Below are 25740 nucleotides of genomic sequence, written 5' to 3'. Positions count from 1 at the left end.
TTTATTGTTATTGAGATCATACCTGGTATTATACTGCAAAGCTACATTCTCTGTATGGTTCAAAGTTTCACCAATCTATGCCACTTTCCGAGTGATAAATCATACAAAGCTCACTTTTGTCCCTAACTTTTGCACCCGACTGTACTACATACTCAGAAACGACATCGCACCGAAATTATCTATCCCGAAAAGAGTGTGTCAGCCCGGATAGCTCAGTCGGTAGAGCGTTAGGCTTTTAACCTAACGGTCCAGGGTTCAAGACCCTGTCCGGGCGATGTATACTTCCTTTTTTTAATTTAAAAAATACGAATATTGATTCGTTGAATAATATAAAAACTATTTCTGCTATATACCAATTAATGACTAATCGTGAAGATGATATAGTATTTAGTTGAGCTCATCAAAGCGTATAGTAGATGTTAATTATGACCAATCAAGCAATTTTTCTACGAAAACGAAAATAAATTTTAACTGCCAATCAGGCCGGTTAGCTCAGTTGGTTAGAGCGTCGTGCTAATAACGCGAAGGTCATGGGTTCGATCCCCTTACTGGCCATAAATTTTATAATCGAACGGTTTGATACGTTTGTCGTGAGTCTAGCTTGCTTTACTGGATGCTACGTGCAAATGGGAATATTTCGCGGCTATGCACCATACCAAAACAAACAGCAAATGTTACATTACAAGAGGAAATAGTAACAATTAGAGTCCTTCTTTCACGAGAAATCGTATCCTCTCGAGACGAAAAGTGCATTTTCAAATTTGAAACAAGACAATTCTCGCAACACTAGTTTACCCATGTTTAAGATCTCTACACTGTTTTAGTATTACATGATTGATAGTATGAAACTGATAGTGAGATTGTAGGAACACAAGAGCATTTATTAGTGCTGAACGATACACAAGACATTACACAGTGTACTCCAGCTGTTATATCACACCGTTCGGGGACATTTTGTGACGTGACGGGGAAGCGTTCTGATCACCTTTAGATAAAATTTCGTATAACAATAATAGTAATAAATTTACAAAAATATACGAGATAAGTTTTGTTAGAATAGAGACGAGACAAGAATTGTAAATAAAATAACGAGATGAGGAAACACTTCTCGTTTCGTGGGCAATACTGAATTTCCTAGTGGCTGTGTGGACAACCTACGCGTCTTTGGCGTATGAGACGGGTTTGATTCTCGGCAGGAGCTAATGCGGTTCGGATTGCACCTTAAGGTGTAGGTCCACGTCTGTTATAGCCTTGCTGGTGAAGGAGACGCAAATCACAAATCAATTCAAATTCAATTGATGGGAAACATTGGTTGAATAATTATGAGAAAAGTAAATAAGATTTACTTACAAGACCTCAGAGACAAGTGTTCAGGTTGCGATTATTTAAAAAGAAAAAGGAAGAACGATAGTAGTTATATTTTAACTAGGGTTCGATTCCTTATTCGGGCCATCGTTTATAACAAAAGTAACTATGACTGAGTGACGAAATGAATCTTTATGCCAATATGAAGTTAATGATTTTAAAGATAGTACAGAATGGGATTTAAACGGATCTAACAAATCTAGAACAGATATTATTGTTAATTTTGTGATCGAAGAAGCATTATGACACTGCAATAGACTTGAGACTTACGCGAACTCAATTCGTAGTAAATCTATTTATAACTTCTATTCGTAATACAGCAGCAAGATCAGAGATTAAACTTACTCTTGGGACGTTGAAATCATATTCAGTAGCCATCTTTTCTATTCTAGCATTTTCGTTATACGAAGACAAATATTCAAACCAGAAAATGATACTGGTTCATAGAACTTCCGGCTGCACTTGAGGAATGAAGTCGTAAATAGAATATACTTTTCAAACTTTTAATTGCCGAAAATTGCTATTCGGTATCTATCACTTTTTGCTTCATGGCGATCAACACTAAAACAGAAAATTCTTAATATCTATTACTTCCGGTTTGAATAGAGTTTTAATCCCTTGCGTTTCAGGTGTCATTTTCTTTTGTGCGTTCTGTAATACCAGGTTCTCATTTGATGTTAAACGGCTGTCTAAACCGTTATATAGGGTATAGTTATTGTGTACGCACACGGAGAGCATTCAAATTATTGATAAAAAAAATATTTACATTGTGGAACACTTGAATTGAAAAACAGAAATTTTGATATTCTGAAGGGATTTTATGTTGCTTCAGGTTGGCAGTACTGACTGGAGATTAAAGACTTTTTACACCTTTCTTCCTGTCTTGAAGTTGCCAATTGTTTATCGTCAAAACGCATGTGTGTCGTAATTGAATGCTCCCTTAGATCAGCCATCCACTGAGACAAAACATTTCTTTGTCTGTAAGGTGCTGTCACCTAAGGAGAAATAGTTGAATTAACTCGTGCCTTGCGTCCACTCAAATACCGTACTTCACCATCTGCAGGATTAATTCTATCCTTAATAAAAGATATGTTTTCATGATATGCCCATCGATGTCACTGGTATTTTGTAACGGAGTATTTCCTGACATTCACGTGGATGTCACTAGAACGCAAGGGTTTAACGAAAGAAAGAGAATACATTCTTGGGAACAGTCTCACTATCTGTTATCGTTTCTGCTCTATATTGATCAACGTTGAAATCGGAAGTAACTTAATTTCTATCATTTTTAGTTTTACCTGAGGGTTAAAGGAATAAATGAAACTTATTCTTGGGACGCTGAAGTAATTCCAACAAGACATATCTCGGTATGTTACCGTTTTAGCTCTGATATATATCGACAGACAGATGAATGATATAGTCAACCTATAAGACTTCATACTTACGAATAAGATACTTTGGGAGTAATAACTTTAATTTAATATAATTTATGGTATACGGACAAAATCTCGCGGCCGAAACATCGCCGCCCAAAATCTCGCCGGCCAAAACCTCGCGGGACAAAATCTCGCCGGGCCAAAACCTCGCGTGGCCAAAACCTCGCCGCACAAAACCTCGCGGGACAAAATCTCGCCGGGCCGAAACCTCGCCGCCCAAAATCTCGCCGGGCCAAAACCTCGCCGCGAATGAAACTTTTCTTTAAAATTTACCCAATGTGTTTCCTAATATGCAATTCCACATTACAAATAATAATAATAATAATAATAATAATAATAATAATAATAATCATAAGAAGAAGAAGAAGAAGAATATACAAAACATCGTGTGCGTGGGCTTTCTCGGGTTATTCCCGTTTCCTCCCACTTTCTTTATTCGATCATTTCCTTCATCCTGGTCATCTACGTCTCCTTTAATCTATAGGACATAATCAAGGGACGTCGTAAAAACTCATATATTATTTCATACTTTCATAAATATTATTAGATTTTTGTTAAAATTTTAAGTTTTTGGATGTTCCAAAGTTCACGAAACTAACCTCGTTAGTTGTCATTACTTTCCTTATGCAGACTTTCATTCCCTATAACCAGTTTAAAAACATCCTGTCGCCCTACCTTCACATTGAAATCCTCTAATACAGAAATAGAATTTTCATATGGTATCGCGGGACTTATTCAAATACCCGTGATACTTCTTCTGAAACAGCGTCTTTTATACCGCCATCCTTATCATCTGTTGGAACATTTACATTTTGGTCAGGCGAGATATTGGGTATGGCGATATTTTGGGGCGCGAGGTTTTGTCCCGGCGAGGTTTTGGCCCGCGAGGTTTTGGGTGGCGAGGTTTTGGCCAGGCGAGGTTTTGGCCCCGCGAGATTTTGGCCCGCGACGTTTTGGGCGGCGAGGTTTTGACCAGGCGGGGTTTTGGCCCGGCGAGATTTTGTCCCGCGAGGTTTTGGGCGGCGAGGTTTTGGCCAGGCGAGGTTTCGGCCTGGCGAGATTTTGGGCCGCGAGGTTATGGGAGGCGAGGTTTTGGCCAGGCGAGGTTTTGGTCCGTGAGGTTGTCGCCGCGAGGTTCTGGCCGCGACGTTTTGTACCCAAACCATAATTTATTGGTACTTTTTGTTATAAATAGCCAGAGGCTCACTATAGCAATATATTGTACAGTACAAATTGAGTAAACATTGTTACTATTCACCGAGTTTATGGAAACGAATTCGTTTTACTTGCATAACATAGGAATACACGAAAATTCTAAAAAGAAAGAAAAAGAAAAAAAGGAAAATTCGAGGGGTGTTCCATCAAAAGACTGCCCACTGCCATTGAATTGTAATTCGATAACCCACACACATCGGTGGCACCATTTGCAGTCGGTGAGTTGAATGAGGGGTCGCAGCACGTTCAGATACACCAATGGCCATCCAGCAATTATCAATAGAGCTGGTGAACGAATGGAACTCCATATCACTTTGTGAACAGCATGGAAGCACGTTGCAGAGCTTGTATTACTGTCCGTGCTGATCACACACCGTTTTAAAAATTATTTAACTACTGATGTCAAAGGCACACCAAGTGCCTTCGGTACTACTTATTGTATACGTATAAAAGTGTCATGTTTGTTCTTGTAATCACATGTTTCTTTATTGTTATTGAGATCATACCTGGTATTATACTGCAAAGCTACATTCTCTGTATGGTTCAAAGTTTCACCAATCTATGCCACTTTCCGAGTGATAAATCATACAAAGCTCACTTTTGTCCCTAACTTTTGCACCCGACTGTACTACATACTCAGAAACGACATCGCACCGAAATTATCTATCCCGAAAAGAGTGTGTCAGCCCGGATAGCTCAGTCGGTAGAGCGTTAGGCTTTTAACCTAACGGTCCAGGGTTCAAGACCCTGTCCGGGCGATGTATACTTCCTTTTTTTAATTTAAAAAATACGAATATTGATTCGTTGAATAATATAAAAACTATTTCTGCTATATACCAATTAATGACTAATCGTGAAGATGATATAGTATTTAGTTGAGCTCATCAAAGCGTATAGTAGATGTTAATTATGACCAATCAAGCAATTTTTCTACGAAAACGAAAATAAATTTTAACTGCCAATCAGGCCGGTTAGCTCAGTTGGTTAGAGCGTCGTGCTAATAACGCGAAGGTCATGGGTTCGATCCCCTTACTGGCCATAAATTTTATAATCGAACGGTTTGATACCTTTGTCGTGAGTCTAGCTTGCTTTACTGGATGCTACGTGCAAATGGGAATATTTCGCGGCTATGCACCATACCAAAACAAACAGAAAATGTTACATTACAAGACGAAATAGTAACATTTAGAGTCCTTCTTTCACGAGAAATCGTATCCTCTCCAGACGAAAAGTGCATTTTCAAATTTGAAACAAGACAATTCTCGCAACACTAGTTTACCCATGTTTAAGATCTCTACACTGTTTTAGTATTACATGATTGATAGTATGAAATTGATAGTGAGATTGTAGGAACACAATTAAGAGCATTTATTAGTGCTGAACGATACACAAGACATTACACAGTGTACTCCAGCTGTTATATCACACCGTTCGGGGACATTTTGTGACGTGACGGGGAAGCGTTCTGATCACCTTTAGATAAAATTTCGTATAACAATAATAGTAATAAATTTACAAAAATATACGAGATAAGTTTTGTTAGAATAGAGACGAGACAAGAATTGTAAATAAAATAACGAGATGAGGAAACACTTCTCGTTTCGTGGGCAATACTGAATTTCCTAGTGGCTGTGTGGACAACCTACGCGTCTTTGGCGTATGAGACGGGTTTGATTCTCGGCAGGAGCTAATGCGGTTCGGATTGCACCTTAAGGTGTAGGTCCACGTCTGTTATAGCCTTGCTGGTGAAGGAGACGCAAATCACAAATCAATTCAAATTCAATTGATGGGCAACATTGGTTGAATAATTATGAGAAAAGTAAATAAGATTTACTTACAAGACCTCAGAGACAAGGGTTCAGGTTGCGATTATTAAAAAAGAAAAAGGAAGAACGATAGTAGTTATATTTTAACTAGGGTTCGATTCCTTATTCGGGCCATCGTTTATAACAAAAGTAACTATGACTGAGTGACGAAATGAATCTTTATGCCAATATGAAGTTAATGATTTTAAAGATAGTACAGAATGGGATTTAAACGGATCTAACAAATCTAGAACAGATATTATTGTTAATTTTGTGATCGAAGAAGCATTATGACACTGCAATAGACTTGAGACTTACGCGAACTCAATTCGTAGTAAATCTATTTATAACTTCTATTCGTAGTACAGCAGCAAGATCAGAGATTAAACTTACTCTTGGGACGTTGAAATCATATTCAGTAGCCATCTTTTCTATTCTAGCATTTTCGTTATACGAAGACAAATATTCAAACCAGAAAATGATACTGGTTCATAGAACTTCCGGCTGCACTTGAGGAATGAAGTCGTAAATAGAATATACTTTTCAAACTTTTAATTGCCGAAAATTGCTATTCGGTATCTATCACTTTTTGCTTCATGGCGATCAACACTAAAACAGGAAATTCTTAATATCTATTACTTCAGGTTTGAATAGAGTTTTAATCCCTTGCGTTTCAGGTGTCATTTTCTTTTGTGCGTTCTGTAATACCAGGTTCTCATTTGATGTTAAACGACTGTCTAAACCGTTATATAGGGTATAGTTATTGTGTACGCACACGGAGAGCATTCAAATTATTGATAAAAAAAATATTTACATTGTGGAACACTTGAATTGAAAAACAGAAATTTTGATGTTCTGAAGGGATTTTATGTTGCTTCAGGTTGGCAGTACTGACTGGAGATTAAAGACTTTTTACGCCTTTCTTCCTGTCTTGAAGTTGCCAATTGTTTATCGTCAAAACGCATGTGTGTCGTAATTGAATGCTCCCTTAGACCAGCCATCCACTGAGACAAAACATTTCTTTGTCTGTAAGGTGCTGTCACCTAAGGAGAAATAGTTGAATTAACTCGTGCCTTGCATCCACTCAAATACCGTACTTCACCATCTGCAGGATTAATTCTATCCTTAATAAAAGATATGTTTTCATGATATGCCCATCGATGTCACTGGCATTTTGTAACGGAGTATTTCCTGACATTCACGTGGATGTCACTAGAACGCAAGGGTTTAACGAAAGAAAGAGAATCCATTCTTGGGAACAGTCTCACTATCTGTTATCGTTTCTGCTCTATATTGATCAACGTTGAAATCGGAAGTAACTTAATTTCTATCATTTTTAGTTTTACCAGAGGGTTAAAGGAATAAATGAAACTTATTCTTGGGACGCTGAAGTGATTCCAACAAGACATATCTCGGTATGTTACCGTTTTAGCTCTGATATATATCGACAGACAGATGAATGATATAGTCAACCTATAAGACTTCATACTTACGAATAAGATACTTTGGGAGTATTAACTTTAATTTAATATAATTTATGGTATACGGACAAAATCTCGCGGCCGAAACATCGCCGCCCAAAATTTCGCCGGCCAAAACCTCGCGGGACAAAATCTCGCCGGGCCAAAACCTCGTGTGGCCAAAACCTCGCCGCCCAAAACCTCGCGGGACAAAATCTCGCCTGGCCAAAACCTCGCGGGGCCAAAACCTCGCCGCACAAAACCTCGCGGGACAAAATCTCGCCGGGCCGAAACCTCGCCGCCCAAAATCTCGCCGGGCCAAAACCTCGCCGCGAATGAAACTTTTCTTTAAAATTTACCCAATGTGTTTCCTAATATGCAATTCCACATTACAAATAATAATAATAATAATAATAATAATAATAATAATAATAATAATAATAATAATAAGAAGAAGAAGAAGAAGAAGAAGAAGAAGAAGAAGAGGAAGAAGAAGAAGAAGATACAAAACATCGTGTGCGTGGGCTTTCTCGGGTTATTCCCGTTTCCTCCCACTTTCTTTATTCGATCATTTCCTTCATCCTGGTCATCTACGTCTCCTTTAACCTATAGGACATAATCAAGGGACGTCGTAAAAACTCATATATTATTTCATACTTTCATAAATATTATTAGATTTTTGTTAAAATTTTAAGTTTTTGGATGTTCCAAAGTTCACGAAACTAACCTCGTTAGTTGTCATTACTTTCCTTATGCAGACTTTCATTCCCTATAACCAGTTTAAAAACATCCTGTCGCCCTACCTTCACATTGAAATCCTCTAATACAGAAATAGAATTTTCATATGGTATCGCGGGACTTATTCAAATACCCGTGATACTTCTTCTGAAACAGCGTCTTTTATACCGCCATCCTTATCATCTGTTGGAACATTTACATTTTGGTCAGGCGAGATATTGGGTATGGCGATATTTTGGGGCGCGAGGTTTTGTCCCGGCGAGGTTTTGGCCCGCGAGGTTTTGGGTGGCGAGGTTTTGGCCAGGCGAGGTTTTGGCCCCGCGAGATTTTGGCCCGCGACGTTTTGGGCGGCGAGGTTTTGACCAGGCGGGGTTTTGGCCCGGCGAGATTTTGTCCCGCGAGGTTTTGGGCGGCGAGGTTTTGGCCAGGCGAGGTTTCGGCCTGGCGAGATTTTGGGCCGCGAGGTTATGGGAGGCGAGGTTTTGGCCAGGCGAGGTTTTGGTCCGTGAGGTTGTCGCCGCGAGGTTCTGGCCGCGACGTTTTGTACCCAAACCATAATTTATTGGTACTTTTTGTTATAAATAGCCAGAGGCTCACTATAGCAATATATTGTACAGTACAAATTGAGTAAACATTGTTACTATTCACCGAGTTTATGGAAACGAATTCGTTTTACTTGCATAACATAGGAATACACGAAAATTCTAAAAAGAAAGAAAAAGAAAAAAAGGAAAATTCGAGGGGTGTTCCATCAAAAGACTGCCCACTGCCATTGAATTGTAATTCGATAACCCACACACATCGGTGGCACCATTTGCAGTCGGTGAGTTGAATGAGGGGTCGCAGCACGTTCAGATACACCAATGGCCATCCAGCAATTATCAATAGAGCTGGTGAACGAATGAAACTCCATATCACTTTGTGAACAGCATGGAAGCTCGTTGCAGAGCTTGTATTACTGTCCGTGCTGATCACACACCGTTTTAAAAATTATTTAACTACTGATGTCAAAGGCACACCAAGTGTCTTCGGTACCACTTATTGTATACGTTTAAAAGTGTCATGTTTGTTCTTGTAATCACATGTTTCTTTATTGTTATTGAGATTATACCTGGTATTATACTGCAAAGCTACATTCTCTGTATGGTTCAAAGTTTCACCAATCTATGCCACTTTCCGAGTGATAAATCATACAAAGCTCACTTTTGTCCCTAACTTTTGCACCCGACTGTACTACATACTCAGAAACGACATCGCACCGAAATTATCTATCCCGAAAAGAGTGTGTCAGCCCGGATAGCTCAGTGGGTAGAGCGTTAGGCTTTTAACCTAACGGTCCAGGGTTCAAGTCCCTGTCCGGGCGATGCATACTTCCTTTTTTAATTTAAAAAATACGAATATTGATTCGTTGAATAATATAAAAACTATTTCTGCTATATACCAATTAATGACTAATCGTGAAGATGATATAGTATTTAGTTGAGCTCATCAAAGCGTAAAGTAGATGTTAATTATGACCAATCAAGCAATTTTTCTACGAAAACGAAAATAAATTTTAACTGGCAATCAGGCCGGTTAGCTCAGTTGGTTAGAGCGTCGTGCTAATAACGCGAAGGTCATGGGTTCGATCCCCTTACTGGCCATAAATTTTATAATCGAACGGTTTGATACGTTTGTCGTGAGTCTAGCTTGCTTTACTGGATGCTACGTGCAAATGGGAATATTTCGCGGCTATGCACCATACCAAAACAAACAGAAAATGTTACATTACAAGACGAAATAGTAACATTTAGAGTCCTTCTTTCACGAGAAATCGTATCCTCTCGAGACGAAAAGTGCATTTTCAAATTTGAAACAAGACAATTCTCGCAACACATGTTTACCCATGTTTAAGATCTCTACACTGTTTTAGTATTACATGATTGATAGTATGAAACTGATAGTGAGATTGTAGGAACACAATTAAGAGCATTTATTAGTGCTGAACGATACGCAAGACATTACACAGTGTACTCCAGCTGTTATATCACACCGTTCGGGGACATTTTGTGACGTGACGGGGAAGCGTTCTGATCACCTTTAGATAAAATTTCGTATAACAATAATAGTAATAAATTTACAAAAATATACGAGATAAGTTTTGTTAGAATAGAGACGAGACAAGAATTGTAAATAAAATAACGAGATGAGGAAACACTTCTCGTTTCGTGGGCAATACTGAATTTCCTAGTGGCTGTGTGGACAACCTACGCGTCTTTGGCGTATGAGACGGGTTTGATTCTCGGCAGGAGCTAATGCGGTTCGGATTGCACCTTAAGGTGTAGGTCCACGTCTGTTATAGTCTTGCTGGTGAAGGAGACGCAAATCACAAATCAATTCAAATTCAATTGATGGGAAACATTGGTTGAATAATTATGAGAAAAGTAAATAAGATTTACTTACAAGACCTCAGAGACAAGTGTTCAGGTTGCGATTATTAAAAAAGAAAAAGGAAGCACGATAGTAATTATATTTTAACTAGGGTTCGATTCCTTATTCGGGCCATCGTTTTTAACAAAAGTAACTATGTCTGAGTGACGAAATGAATCTTTATGCCAATATGAAGTTAATGATTTTAAAGATAGTACAGAATGGGATTTAAACGGATCTAACAAATCTAGAACAGATATTATTGTTAATTTTGTGATCGAAGAAGCATTATGACACTGCAATAGACTTGAGACTTACGCGAACTCAATTCTGAAACTGATCGTAGTAGATCTATTTATAACTTCTATTCGTAATACAGCAGCAAGATCAGAGATTAAACTTACTCTTGGGACGTTGAAATCATATTCAGTAGCCATCTTTTCTATTCTAGCATTTTCGTTATACGAAGACAAATATTCAAACCAGAAAATGATACTGGTTCATAGAACTTCCGGCTGCACTTGAGGAATGAAGTCGTAAATAGAATATACTTTTCAAACTTTTAATTGCCGAAAATTGCTATTCGGTATCTATCACTTTTTGCTTCATGGCGATCAACACTAAAACAGGAAATTCTTAATATCTATCACTTCCGGTTTGAATAGAGTTTTAATCCCTTGCGTTTCAGGTGTCATTTTCCTTTGTGCATTCTGTAATACCAGGTTCTCATTTGATGTTAAAAGACTGTCTAAACCGTTATATAGGGTATAGTTATTGTGTACGCACACGGAGAGCATTCAAATTATTGATAAAAAAAATATTTACATTGTGGAACACTTGAATTGAAAAACAGAAATTTTGATGTTCTGAAGGGATTTTATGTTGCTTCAGGTTGGCAGTACTGACTGGAGATTAAAGACTTTTTACACCTTTCTTCCTGTCTTGAAGTTGCCAATTGTTTATCGTCAAAACGCATGTGTGTCGTAATTGAATGCTCCCTTAGACCAGCCTTCCACTGAGACAAAACATTTCTTTGTCTGTAAGGTGCTGTCACCTAAGGAGAAATAGTTGAATTAACTCGTGCCTTGCATCCACTCAAATACCGTACTTCACCATCTGCAGGATTAATTCTATCCTTAATAAAAGATATGTTTTCATGATATGCCCATCGATGTCACTGGTATTTTGTAACGGAGTATTTCCTGACATTCACGTGGATGTCACTAGAACGCAAGGGTTTAACAAAAGAAAGAGAATCCATTCTTGGGAACAGTCTCACTATCTGTTATCGTTTCTGCTCTATATTGATCAACGTTGAAATCGGAAGTAACTTAATTTCTATCATTTTTAGTTTTACCAGAGGGTTAAAGGAATAAATGAAACTTATTCTTGGGACGCTGAAGTGATTCCAACAAGACATATCTCGGTATGTTAGAGTTCGGTCTGTGCAGTCGCGGTGTGCCATCGCTCGTCTGCTGTGTGCTTGTAAGCTGTGTGCAGTTGCGAACGCTTCGTTTTTGTTCCTCGTGTTTTGCACATTTGTGTGTGGTATTGGACTGTGAACGTCTTTATTACGACCCAGTGCTATTCTTTTGGTCTTTTGATAACGGTTTTGCGACATGGTTAGTTTACGAGTGAATACTATACAAATTAATTTTCGTCCTGTCAGTAATCGTCCCACGTCGATTAAACTCCATGAGTGGATTGCTTCAACCTTCAAATTATCCCCGGACCAGGTTATCTCAATAGAAATGGACTTCAACAGGAAAATATTGTATATTAAACTCTTAAACCAGATTACTTATGAGCAAATACTACGTGATTCACAAGGTAAAGTTGTGTACAAAGATGATGACAGTGAATTTGTTCTGGACCTTGATTCTGCTAGTAATATGTCGCAATTAGTTAAACTACACGTATATCCTAGTGAACTAGATAATGCAAAAATCATCAGTGTGCTTTCTAAATACGGCGAGGTGCAACATATTGAAGACGAATACTATGATGCAGGTCACATTTATAAAACTCGTACTGGCAGGAAGTTGATACGCATGAACATTAAGCATTCCATACCTTCCTATGTGACAATCGCAGGTTTACGATTGTGGGTCACATATAATGGTCAAATCAAGACATGCAGTTTCTGTGATAGTCCTCTACATTTTTTCCAAGATTTTCCTCTACAAGATAGTCCTTTACATTTTTTGCTCTAGTACCCTTCCCCTATCCTCTCGTCCCGTACTCCGATCTTCCCCTTTGTCACGCCCTGCTCCTGTTAATCTTCCTTCCGCAACGCCCACACCAGAATTACTTAATTTCAACACCTTCCCACTTTTGACCTCGCCTCGTGACATTCCTGCTGTCAAATCGCCCGATCCTCCCGTGCACCTTCCTTGTGATTCCATGATGCATACAGCTCCGTCGACTTCTGATACTATGGATTCTGCCAACGGCACAGTGAATATTGAAGAGGCCCCTCTCAATAGTGATAACCATATTGTTGAGCCTCCACAGGAACCTGATACAGGTTTATGTTCACTTTCTGACCAACGTGTTCTCAACAGTGATGACGTTCCCTCTGTGCACCGCCCATCTGATGTGACAACTCTCACCTCTGTGTCCCCTTCTGGTGCCCCACCTAGTGTCAACGCCCCACCTACTAGTGATAGTGTTTTGCCCAGTGATGTGGTTGTTTCTACTGCTAGTAACCTTAGTGCAAGTGAAAATGTGTTTTTGTCCCAAACCCGGCGCAAGAAAAAGAAAACTGAAAGTGGCGACAGTGATTTTTCTTTGAAGTTAATAAAGTCTCAAGATAGTTATATTGTAGAGTCCGCTCGTACCCGTTCAAAATCTCGTCCTAGGAAAGGGATTGACAGTGCATCGGATCTTTCGTAATATCCCTTCTCTCTCTCATGTCCTCTTCTTTCTCCTTTCCACAATTTTTTTCTTTGGTGGATCCAAATGTATAGTTTTCGTATCGCCACTCTAAACTTAAACGGTTTAAGTTCCTTGGTTAAGCAACATGCTTTGAGTGATTTCATCCGTAAAGCAGAGATAGATATCCTATTCACACAGGAAGTGGCTTTGCCTGAATTTTCCAACCTCTTTACTCACTCCTGGTGCTCTAATTTTACTCCCCAAGGCTTAGGAACTGCAATTATATATAGAAGTGATATAGACTTTCTTGAACATCCTACTCCTCTGACTGATAGACTTACTGTGGGCCAACTACGGACTATACGGTTATGTAACAGTTATGCTCCTGCTGGGAACTCTCAAACTAGGGCACGGAACAATTTCTTCGAAACTGATCTCATGCAGGCGTTATATAATGGGTCCAACCCCTGTATCCTCGCTGGAGACTTCAATGCAGTACTTTCAGAGATAGATGCCCAGCCTCATTACCCCTTCTCACCTTCCCTCCACAAAGTGATTGAAACATATGACCTCGTCGATGTGTGGCGTTTCTATTTTCCCAGCGTTCCGGGTCATACTTTTCGGACATCGCATTCATCCTCGAGACTTGATCAAATTTACGTCAGCCGCATCTTATTACCTTACGTCAAGGACATCAAAATTGAACCTGTGATTTTTAGTGATCATTATTGTGTCGTTATGCTTATCAATTTACCTGTAACAAAATTCCTTAAAAGTAATTCATTGTGGTATTTTAATACGTCGATCCTCGCTGAAGCGGACTATCAATCTGTCATCCGTGCTGAGTGGGCATCCTTAATGGAGGAGAAACGCAGCTATAAAGGTACTTTTATGAACTTTTGGGAGAAACGTGTAAAACCTGTGTTTCGTTTTGTTAGTAAACAATACAGTATTCATCGTCATCAGGCCTTCTGTGAACAGTATGCATATTATTCTAAGCTTTTACGGGACTATGTGAAGGCGCAGGCTCAAGGAGAATCTGTTCGGCCTCAAATTCATCAAATCAAGGCTTTTCTTCTCTCTATGCATCGCCGACGTATGTACGGCCATATTGTTCGTAGCAAGATTCCTTCGACTGATTCCACAGAATCTGTTAGTACTGTCCACGTACAGCGAGAACGTAGTAGAGGTAAACAACAGCTGATTTCGCATCTTAAAGACCCCGATGGACATTTATATGAGGGACCTCACGTGACTGCATATCTTATAGAACATTTTAAACATCTCTATGCCACGCCTTCTTTGTTTGTCAGTGATGATACTCTTTTTGAACACATACCAGCTACCTTAACCGATGGTGACAGGGAGCGTCTTAACCAGCCCTTCACGGTAGACGAGGTCATGACCTCCATTAAACTTGGTAAGCGAGGCAAATCCACTGGTGTCGACTCCTTGCCCGTGGAATTCTATGTCACTTTTATTGACATCCTTGCTCCCTTTCTCACTGACCTTTCTAACGAGTATCGTGATAGTTGCATTTTAGGAACCTCCTTACGAACGGGTATCACTGTGTTGGTTCCCAAACATGCAAACGCCCATGACGTTGATGCCCTTCGACCTCTCAGCTTACTGTGTACGGACCTCAAAATTTTGACCCGTTGCCTCACTCTGCGAATGAAAACATACATTGAAGATCTCTTAAGCCCCTGTCAATATGGCCATGGACAGACTCGCCGTATGTATGAAGCGCTATCCAATCTTCGAGATTTTATAGCATATTATGAGTGTAGAACTGATCATACAGTGGCTATTCTTTCAACGGACTACTCTAAGGCTTTTGATAGAATTCAGCATCAATATTTGTTTAATGTGTTAACTCGCTTTGGTTTTGGTGACAAATTTATCTCTATGATTAAAGGTGTCTATTCTCAGAGAATCACTAAGATAAAGATTAATGGTGGCTTAAGTGTAGCGATTCCTTTTAATAACGGAATCCTTCAAGGCGATAGCATGTCCAGTATTTTATTTAGGTTATCTCTGGCTCCTTTGTTATTTTCTGTTCAATCTCTTTTACCAGGGGTCCCTGTATATAATACTAAAATTGTTGCACAAAGCTATGTCGACGACACACATTACTTCGTGAACAGCCCTGTAGAAATTCAACATATTCTGTATTTACTAACCAAGTATCAAAGAATATCTGGTGCAAAATTAAATGACAGTAAAACGAAAATTGTGTGTTTAAATGACAATTGTATTCAAGAGTATGGGGTTTATTTTGCGGTTGTCGACTCTCTTAAAATACTAGGAATTGAATGGTTTCCTAATACCACACGTACCATTACTACTAACTTTGCCCACGTTGCTGCAAAAATTTAAAATATTCTTTATTTTCATAAACATCGTCATTTTAGTTTATTAGGCAGAATGTTGTTTCTTAAACAGACTGGGTATAGCGTACTCTGGCACCTCGTCCAGATTTATCCCCTCCCCCACAATATCGCCCGCTCCTTACATAGTTCTGCGTTGTTTTTCCTTTGGCACGGCAAATTATTACGTGTTTCTTCCACTCAGTTACGTTTGCTTCCCAAGGACGGGGGCATTGGCTTTCTAGATGTAAACATTCAAGCCAAAGCTCTCTTGTTACATCGCAGCTGTCAGGTCGCGTGTTCTACTCACAGCACTGTCTCTGCAGCGGTGTTTGCAGCGTGTTTTGCCTGTATTGACCTTGAGGGACCTATCAATGCCTTCCCGTGGAGTTGGAAATATCCTCACCTGAAAGACGTCATAATAGACATGGCTTATGCACTTTTGACAAAATGTGAAATAGAATGCATGTCTGTTAAGGACTTGTATTGGTACTATTTAAACATTCATCCCGCAGTTACACCACATATAATAGTCAAGCAACCCTCTCATAACTGGTCTCGTATCTGGTGTAATGTTCATGCTAAATTTCTGAACTATACCCACAAATCTCTTTGGTATGTTATTGTTAATAACGCATATGAAACAAAAGAACGTTTGTATCACTTAAACATTGGTGCTGATAACTTGTGTAATGTTTGCCAACAACCTGACTCTCTTAGTCATAGATTCGAAACTTGCTCCTCAGTCACTAGTATTTGGCAGCAATTGTGTGTACTTTTAAGCAAAATATGCCGTCTTCCTCCTTCCTCTTTTCGTGCCACTGCTTTAATACTTTACCCAGATTTTAATTACTACCCTGTTACAAAGAATAATACTGTTATTTGGTTTGTGGCACACACTATTGTCTATTTGTTAACCACCCCCGGACCTTATCACCCTGATCTTTACCTTGCTTTCCTAAAATCCGCTGCTATCAGCATTCCTATTGTTCGTAAGCGGAAATATTTTGCTAATTTTTTAACAGTCTTAACTTAATCGTCTGGTCCTTTGTATATACTATCAATATGTATTGGGGAGTTTTTTAATGTTAAACCTTCCTGTGATCTTTATGTACTACTAAGCATGTAAATAAAAAGTTATAAAAAAAAGTTGGTTAGAGCGTCGTGCTAATAACGCGAAGGTCATGGGTTCGATCCCCTTACTGGCCATAAATTTTATAATCGAACGGTTTGATACCTTTGTCGTGAGTCTAGCTTGCTTTACTGGATGCTACGTGCAAATGGGAATATTTCGCGGCTATGCACCATACCAAAACAAACAGAAAATGTTACATTACAAGACGAAATAGTAACATTTAGAGTCCTTCTTTCACGAGAAATCGTATCCTCTCGAGACAAAAAGTGCATTTTCAAATTTGAAACAAGACAATTCTCGCAACACTAGTTTACCCATGTTTAAGATCTCTACACTGTTTTAGTATTACATGATTGATAGTATGAAACTGATAGTGAGATTGTAGGAACACAATTAAGAGCATTTATTAGTGCTGAACGATACACAAGACATTACACAGTGTACTCCAGCTGTTATATCACACCGTTCGGGGACATTTTGTGACGTGACGGGGAAGCGTTCTGATCACCTTTAGATAAAATTTCGTATAACAATAATAGTAATAAATTTACAAAAATATATGAGGTAACTTTTGTGAGAATAGAGACGAGACAAGAATTGTAAATAAAATAACGAGATGAGCAAACACTTCTCGTTTCGTGGGCAATACTGAATTTCCTAGTGGCTGTGTGGACAACCTACGCGTCTTTGGCGTATGAGACGGGTTTGATTCTCGGCAGGAGCTAATGCGGTTCGGATTGCACCTTAAGGTGTAGGTCCACGTCTGTTATAGCCTTGCTGGTGAAGGAGACGCAAATCACAAATCAATTCAAATTCAATTGATGGGAAACATTGGTTGAATAATTATGAGAAAAGTAAATAAGATTTACTTACAAGACCTCAGAGACAAGTGTTCAGGTTGCGATTATTAAAAAAGAAAAAGGAAGCACGATAGTAATTATATTTTAACTAGGGTTCGATTCCTTATTCGGGCCATCGTTTATAACAAAAGTAACTATGACTGAGTGACGAAATGAATCTTTATGCCAATATGAAGTTAATGATTTTAAAGATAGTACAGAATGGGATTTAAACGGATCTAACAAATCTAGAACAGATATTATTGTTAATTTTGTGATCGAAGAAGCATTATGACACTGCAATAGACTTGAGACTTACGCGAACTCAATTCTGAAACTGATCGTAGTAGATCTATTTATAACTTCTATTCGTAATACAGCAGCAAGATCAGAGATTAAACTTACTCTTGGGACGTTGAAATCATATTCAGTAGCCATCTTTTCTATTCTAGCATTTTCGTTATACGAAGACAAATATTCAAACCAGAAAATGATACTGGTTCATAGAACTTCCGGCTGCACTTGAGGAATGAAGTCGTAAATAGAATATACTTTTCAAACTTTTAATTGCCGAAAATTGCTATTCGGTATCTATCACTTTTTGCTTAATGGCGATCAACACTAAAACAGGAAATTCATAATATCTATCACTTCCGGTTTGAATAGAGTTTTAATCCCTTGTGTTTCAGGTGTCATTTTCCTTTGTGCATTCTGTAATACCAGGTTCTCATTTGATGTTAAACGACTGTCTAAACCGTTATATAGGGTATAGTTATTGTGTACGCACACGGAGAACATTCAAATTATTGATAAAAGAAAATACTTACATTGTGGAACACTTGAATTGAAAAACAGAAATTTTGATGTTCTGAAGGGATTTTATGTTGCTTCAGGTTGGCAGTACTGACTGGAGATTAAAGACTTTTTACACCTTTCTTCCTGTCTTGAAGTTGCCAATTGTTTATCGTCAAAACGCATGTGTGTCGTAATTGAATGCTCCCTTAGACCAGCCATCCACTGAGACAAAACATTTCTTTGTCTGTAAGGTGCTGTCACCTAAGGAGAAATAGTTGAATTAACTTGTGCCTTGCATCCACTCAAATACCGTACTTCACCATCTGCAGGATTAATTCTATCCTTAATAAAAGATATGTTTTCATGATATGCCCATCGATGTCACTGGTATTTTGTAACGGAGTATTTCCTGACATTCACGTGGATGTCACTAGAACGCAAGGGTTTAACGAAAGAAAGAGAATCCATTCTTGGGAACAGTCTCACTATCTGTTATCGTTTCTGCTCTATATTGATCAACGTTGAAATCGGAAGTAACTTAATTTCTATCATTTTTAGTTTTACCAGAGGGTTAAAGGAATAAATGAAACTTATTCTTGGGACGCTGAAGTGATTCCAACAAGACATATCTCGGTATGTTACCGTTTTAGCTCTGATATATATCGACAGATAGATGAATGATATAGTCAACCTATAAGACTTCATACTTACGAATAAGATACTTTGGGAGTAATAACTTTAATTTAATATAATTTATTGGTACTTTTTGTTCTAAATAGCCAGAGGCTCACTATAGCAATATACTGTACAGTACAAATTGAGTAAACATTGTTACTATTCACCGAGTTTATGGAAACGAATTCGTTTTACTTGCATAACATAGGAATACACGAAAATTCTAAAAAGAAAGAAAAAGAAAAAAGGAAAATTCGAGGGGTGTTCCATCAAAAGACTGCCCACTGCCATTGAATTGTAATTCGATAACCCACACACATCGGTGGCACCATTTGCAGTCGGTGAGTTGAATGAGGGGTCGCAGCACGTTCAGATACACCAATGGCCATCCAGCAATTATCAATAGAGCTGATGAAAGAATGGAACTCCATATCACTTTGTGAACAGCATGGAAGCTCCTTGCAGAGCTTGTATTACTGTCCGTGCTGATCACACACCGTTTTAAAAATTATTTAACTACTGATGTCAGGGGCACACCAAGTGTCTTCGGTACCACTTATTGTATACGTTTAAAAGTGTCATGTTTGTTCTTGTAATCACATGTTTCTTTATTGTTATTGAGATTATACCTGGTATTATACTGCAAAGCTACATTCTCTGTATGGTTCAAAGTTTCACCAATCTATGCCACTTTCCGAGTGATAAATCATACAAAGCTCACTTTTGTCCATAACTTTTGCACCCGACTGTACTATATACTCAGAAACGACATCGCACCGAAATTATCTATCCCGAAAAGAGTGTGTCAGCCCGGATAGCTCAGTCGGTAGAGCGTTAGGCTTTTAACCTAACGGTCCAGGGTTCAAGTCCCTGTCCGGGCGATGTATACTTCGTTTTTTAATTTAAAAAATACGAATATTGATTCGTTGAATAATATAAAAACTATTTCTGCTATATACCAATTAATGACTAATCGTGAAGATGATATAGTATTTAGTTGAGCTCATCAAAGCATATAATAGATGTTAATTATGACCAATCAAGCAATTTTTCTACGAAAACGAAAATAAATTTTAACTGGCAATCAGGCCGGTTAGCTCAGTTGGTTAGAGCGTCGTGCTAATAACGCGAAGGTCATGGGTTCGATCCCCTTACTGGCCATAAATTTTATAATCGAACGGTTTGATACCTTTGTCGTGAGTCTAGCTTGCTTTACTGGATGCTACGTGCAAATGGGAATATTTCGCGGCTATGCACCATACCAAAACAAACAGAAAATGTTACATTACAAGACGAAATAGTAACATTTAGAGTCCTTCTTTCACGAGAAATCGTATCCTCTCGAGACGAAAAGTGCATTTTCAAATTTGAAACAAGACAATTCTCGCAACACTAGTTTACCCATGTTTAAGATCTCTACACTGTTTTAGTATTACATGATTGATAGTATGAAACTGATAGTGAGATTGTAGGAACACAATTAAGAGCATTTATTAGTGCTGAACGATACGCAAGACATTACACAGTGTACTCCAGCTGTTATATCACACCGTTCGGGGACATTTTGTGACGTGACGGGGAAGCGTTCTGATCACCTTTAGATAAAATTTCGTATAACAATAATAGTAATAAATTTACAAAAATATACGAGATAAGTTTTGTTAGAATAGAGACGAGACAAGAATTGTAAATAAAATAACGAGATGAGGAAACACTTCTCGTTTCGTGGGCAATACTGAATTTCCTAGTGGCTGTGTGGACAACCTACGCGTCTTTGGCGTATGAGACGGGTTTGATTCTCGGCAGGAGCTAATGCGGTTCGGATTGCACCTTAAGGTGTAGGTCCACGTCTGTTATAGCCTTGCTGGTGAAGGAGACGCAAATCACAAATCAATTCAAATTCAATTGATGGGAAACATTGGTTGAATAATTATGAGAAAAGTAAATAAGAATTACTTACAAGACCTCAGAGGCAAGTGTTCAGGTTTCGATTATTAAAAAAGAAAAAGGAAGCACGATAGTAGTTATATTTTAACCTAACGAACTAGGGTTCGATTCCCTATTCGGGCCATCGTTTATAACAAAAGTAACTATGACTGAGTGACGAAATGAATCTTTATGCCAATATGAAGTTAATGATTTTAAAGATAGTACAGAATGGGATTTAAACGGATCTAACAAATCTAGAACAGATATTATTGTTAATTTTGTGATCGAAGAAGCATTATGACACTGGAATAGACTTGAGACTTACGCGAACTCAATTCTGAAACTGATCGTAGTAGATCTATTTATAACTTCTATTCGTAATACAGCAGCAAGATCAGAGATTAAACTTACTCTTGGGACGTTGAAATCATATTCAGTAGCCATCTTTTCTATTCTAGCATTTTCGTTATACGAAGACAAATATTCAAACCAGAAAATGATACTGGTTCATAGAACTTCCGGCTGCACTTGAGGAATGAAGTCGTAAATAGAATATACTTTTCAAACTTTTAATTGCCGAAAATTGCTATTCGGTATCTATCACTTTTTGCTTCATGGCGATCAACACTAAAACAGGAAATTCTTAATATCTATCACTTCCGGTTTGAATAGAGTTTTAATCCCTTGCGTTTCAGGTGTCATTTTCCTTTGTGCATTCTGTAATACCAGGTTCTCATTTGATGTTAAACGACTGTCTAAACCGTTATATAGGGTATAGTTATTGTGTACGCACACGGAGAGCATTCAAATTATTGATAAAAGAAAATATTTACATTGTGGAACACTTGAATTGAAAAACAGAAATTTTGATGTTCTGAAGGGATTTTATGTTGCTTCAGGTTGGCAGTACTGACTGGAGATTAAAGACTTTTTACACCTTTCTTCCTGTCTTGAAGTTGCCAATTGTTTATCGTCAAAACGCATGTGTGTCGTAATTGAATGCTCCCTTAGACCAGCCATCCACTGAGACAAAACATTTCTTTGTCTGTAAGGTGCTGTCACCTAAGGAGAAATAGTTGAATTAACTCGTGCCTTGCATCCACTCAAATACCGTACTTCACCATCTGCAGGATTAATTCTATCCTTAATAAAAGATATGTTTTCATGATATGCCCATCGATGTCACTGGTATTTTGTAACGGAGTATTTCCTGACATTCACGTGGATGTCACTAGAACGCAAGGGTTTAACGAAAGAAAGAGAATCCATTCTTGGGAACAGTCTCACTATCTGTTATCGTTTCTGCTCTATATTGATCAACGTTGAAATCGGAAGTAACTTAATTTCTATCATTTTTAGTTTTACCAGAGGGTTAAAGGAATAAATGAAACTTATTCTTGGGACGCTGAAGTGATTCCAACAAGACATATCTCGGTATGTTAGAGTTCGGTCTGTGCAGTCGCGGTGTGCCATCGCTCGTCTGCTGTGTGCTTGTAAGCTGTGTGCAGTTGCGAACGCTTCGTTTTTGTTCCTCGTGTTTTGCACATTTGTGTGTGGTATTGGACTGTGAACGTCTTTATTACGACCCAGTGCTATTCTTTTGGTCTTTTGATAACGGTTTTGCGACATGGTTAGTTTACGAGTGAATACTATACAAATTAATTTTCGTCCTGTCAGTAATCGTCCCACGTCGATTAAACTCCATGAGTGGATTGCTTCAACCTTCAAATTATCCCCGGACCAGGTTATCTCAATAGAAATGGACTTCAACAGGAAAATATTGTATATTAAACTCTTAAACCAGATTACTTATGAGCAAATACTACGTGATTCACAAGGTAAAGTTGTGTACAAAGATGATGACAGTGAATTTGTTCTGGACCTTGATTCTGCTAGTAATATGTCGCAATTAGTTAAACTACACGTATATCCTAGTGAACTAGATAATGCAAAAATCATCAGTGTGCTTTCTAAATACGGCGAGGTGCAACATATTGAAGACGAATACTATGATGCAGGTCACATTTATAAAACTCGTACTGGCAGGAAGTTGATACGCATGAACATTAAGCATTCCATACCTTCCTATGTGACAATCGCAGGTTTACGATTGTGGGTCACATATAATGGTCAAATCAAGACATGCAGTTTCTGTGATAGTCCTCTACATTTTTTTCCAAGATTTTCCTCTACAAGATAGTCCTCTACATTTTTTGCTCTAGTACCCTTCCCCTATCCTCTCGTCCCGTACTCCGATCTTCCCCTTTGTCACGCCCTGCTCCTGTTAATCTTCCTTCCGCAACGCCCACACCAGAATTACTTAATTTCAACACCTTCCCACTTTTGACCTCGCCTCGTGACATTCCTGCTGTCAAATCGCCCGATCCTCCCGTGCACCTTCCTTGTGATTCCATGATGCATACAGCTCCGTCGACTTCTGATACTATGGATTCTGCCAACGGCACAGTGAATATTGAAGAGGCCCCTCTCAATAGTGATAACCATATTGTTGAGCCTCCACAGGAACCTGATACAGGTTTATGTTCACTTTCTGACCAACGTGTTCTCAACAGTGATGACGTTCCCTCTGTGCACCGCCCATCTGATGTGACAACTCTCACCTCTGTGTCCCCTTCTGGTGCCCCACCTAGTGTCAACGCCCCACCTACTAGTGATAGTGTTTTGCCCAGTGATGTGGTTGTTTCTACTGCTAGTAACCTTAGTGCAAGTGAAAATGTGTTTTTGTCCCAAACCCGGCGCAAGAAAAAGAAAACTGAAAGTGGCGACAGTGATTTTTCTTTGAAGTTAATAAAGTCTCAAGATAGTTATATTGTAGAGTCCGCTCGTACCCGTTCAAAATCTCGTCCTAGGAAAGGGATTGACAGTGCATCGGATCTTTCGTAATATCCCTTCTCTCTCTCATGTCCTCTTCTTTCTCCTTTCCACAATTTTTTTCTTTGGTGGATCCAAATGTATAGTTTTCGTATCGCCACTCTAAACTTAAACGGTTTAAGTTCCTTGGTTAAGCAACATGCTTTGAGTGATTTCATCCGTAAAGCAGAGATAGATATCCTATTCACACAGGAAGTGGCTTTGCCTGAATTTTCCAACCTCTTTACTCACTCCTGGTGCTCTAATTTTACTCCCCAAGGCTTAGGAACTGCAATTATATATAGAAGTGATATAGACTTTCTTGAACATCCTACTCCTCTGACTGATAGACTTACTGTGGGCCAACTACGGACTATACGGTTATGTAACAGTTATGCTCCTGCTGGGAACTCTCAAACTAGGGCACGGAACAATTTCTTCGAAACTGATCTCATGCAGGCGTTATATAATGGGTCCAACCCCTGTATCCTCGCTGGAGACTTCAATGCAGTACTTTCAGAGATAGATGCCCAGCCTCATTACCCCTTCTCACCTTCCCTCCACAAAGTGATTGAAACATATGACCTCGTCGATGTGTGGCGTTTCTATTTTCCCAGCGTTCCGGGTCATACTTTTTGGACATCGCATTCATCCTCGAGACTTGATCAAATTTACGTCAGCCGCATCTTATTACCTTACGTCAAGGACATCAAAATTGAACCTGTGATTTTTAGTGATCATTATTGTGTCGTTATGCTTATCAATTTACCTGTAACAAAATTCCTTAAAAGTAATTCATTGTGGTATTTTAATACGTCGATCCTCGCTGAAGCGGACTATCAATCTGTCATCCGTGCTGAGTGGGCATCCTTAATGGAGGAGAAACGCAGCTATAAAGGTACTTTTATGAACTTTTGGGAGAAACGTGTAAAACCTGTGTTTCGTTTTGTTAGTAAACAATACAGTATTCATCGTCATCAGGCCTTCTGTGAACAGTATGCATATTATTCTAAGCTTTTACGGGACTATGTGAAGGCGCAGGCTCAAGGAGAATCTGTTCGGCCTCAAATTCATCAAATCAAGGCTTTTCTTCTCTCTATGCATCGCCGACGTATGTACGGCCATATTGTTCGTAGCAAGATTCCTTCGACTGATTCCACAGAATCTGTTAGTACTGTCCACGTACAGCGAGAACGTAGTAGAGGTAAACAACAGCTGATTTCGCATCTTAAAGACCCCGATGGACATTTATATGAGGGACCTCACGTGACTGCATATCTTATAGAACATTTTAAACATCTCTATGCCACGCCTTCTTTGTTTGTCAGTGATGATACTCTTTTTGAACACATACCAGCTACCTTAACCGATGGTGACAGGGAGCGTCTTAACCAGCCCTTCACGGTAGACGAGGTCATGACCTCCATTAAACTTGGTAAGCGAGGCAAATCCACTGGTGTCGACTCCTTGCCCGTGGAATTCTATGTCACTTTTATTGACATCCTTGCTCCCTTTCTCACTGACCTTTTTAACGAGTATCGTGATAGTTGCATTTTAGGAACCTCCTTACGAACGGGTATCACTGTGTTGGTTCCCAAACATGCAAACGCCCATGACGTTGATGCCCTTCGACCTCTCAGCTTACTGTGTACGGACCTCAAAATTTTGACCCGTTGCCTCACTCTGCGAATGAAAACATACATTGAAGATCTCTTAAGCCCCTGTCAATATGGCCATGGACAGACTCGCCGTATGTATGAAGCGCTATCCAATCTTCGAGATTTTATAGCATATTATGAGTGTAGAACTGATCATACAGTGG

General features: G+C 38.9%; 8 non-coding genes across 8 annotated transcripts; all 8 read left to right on the top strand.

Moving 5' to 3' along the window:
* Positions 1-201: 201 nt before the first annotated feature.
* Positions 202-274, top strand: TRNAK-UUU (transfer RNA lysine (anticodon UUU)). Its single transcript has one exon. It is a non-coding gene; the product is annotated as a tRNA-Lys (tRNA).
* Positions 275-481: 207 nt separating this feature from the next.
* On the top strand, positions 482-555 carry TRNAI-AAU (transfer RNA isoleucine (anticodon AAU)). Its single transcript has one exon. It is a non-coding gene; the product is annotated as a tRNA-Ile (tRNA).
* A 4146-nt stretch (positions 556-4701) lies between these two features.
* TRNAK-UUU (transfer RNA lysine (anticodon UUU)) lies at positions 4702-4774 on the top strand. Its single transcript has one exon. It is a non-coding gene; the product is annotated as a tRNA-Lys (tRNA).
* Positions 4775-4981: 207 nt separating this feature from the next.
* Positions 4982-5055, top strand: TRNAI-AAU (transfer RNA isoleucine (anticodon AAU)). Its single transcript has one exon. It is a non-coding gene; the product is annotated as a tRNA-Ile (tRNA).
* A 4254-nt stretch (positions 5056-9309) lies between these two features.
* TRNAK-UUU (transfer RNA lysine (anticodon UUU)) lies at positions 9310-9382 on the top strand. The gene has a single exon. It is a non-coding gene; the product is annotated as a tRNA-Lys (tRNA).
* Positions 9383-9588: 206 nt separating this feature from the next.
* Positions 9589-9662, top strand: TRNAI-AAU (transfer RNA isoleucine (anticodon AAU)). The gene has a single exon. It is a non-coding gene; the product is annotated as a tRNA-Ile (tRNA).
* Positions 9663-19926: 10264 nt separating this feature from the next.
* On the top strand, positions 19927-19999 carry TRNAK-UUU (transfer RNA lysine (anticodon UUU)). Its single transcript has one exon. It is a non-coding gene; the product is annotated as a tRNA-Lys (tRNA).
* Positions 20000-20205: 206 nt separating this feature from the next.
* TRNAI-AAU (transfer RNA isoleucine (anticodon AAU)) lies at positions 20206-20279 on the top strand. The gene has a single exon. It is a non-coding gene; the product is annotated as a tRNA-Ile (tRNA).
* Positions 20280-25740: the final 5461 nt, after the last annotated feature.

Source organism: Thermobia domestica, chromosome 16, assembly GCF_964235325.1.
Source record: "Thermobia domestica chromosome 16, izTheDome1.hap1.1, whole genome shotgun sequence".
Lineage (NCBI taxonomy): Eukaryota > Metazoa > Arthropoda > Insecta > Zygentoma > Lepismatidae > Thermobia > Thermobia domestica.
This window is presented reverse-complemented; position numbering and strand designations above follow the sequence as displayed.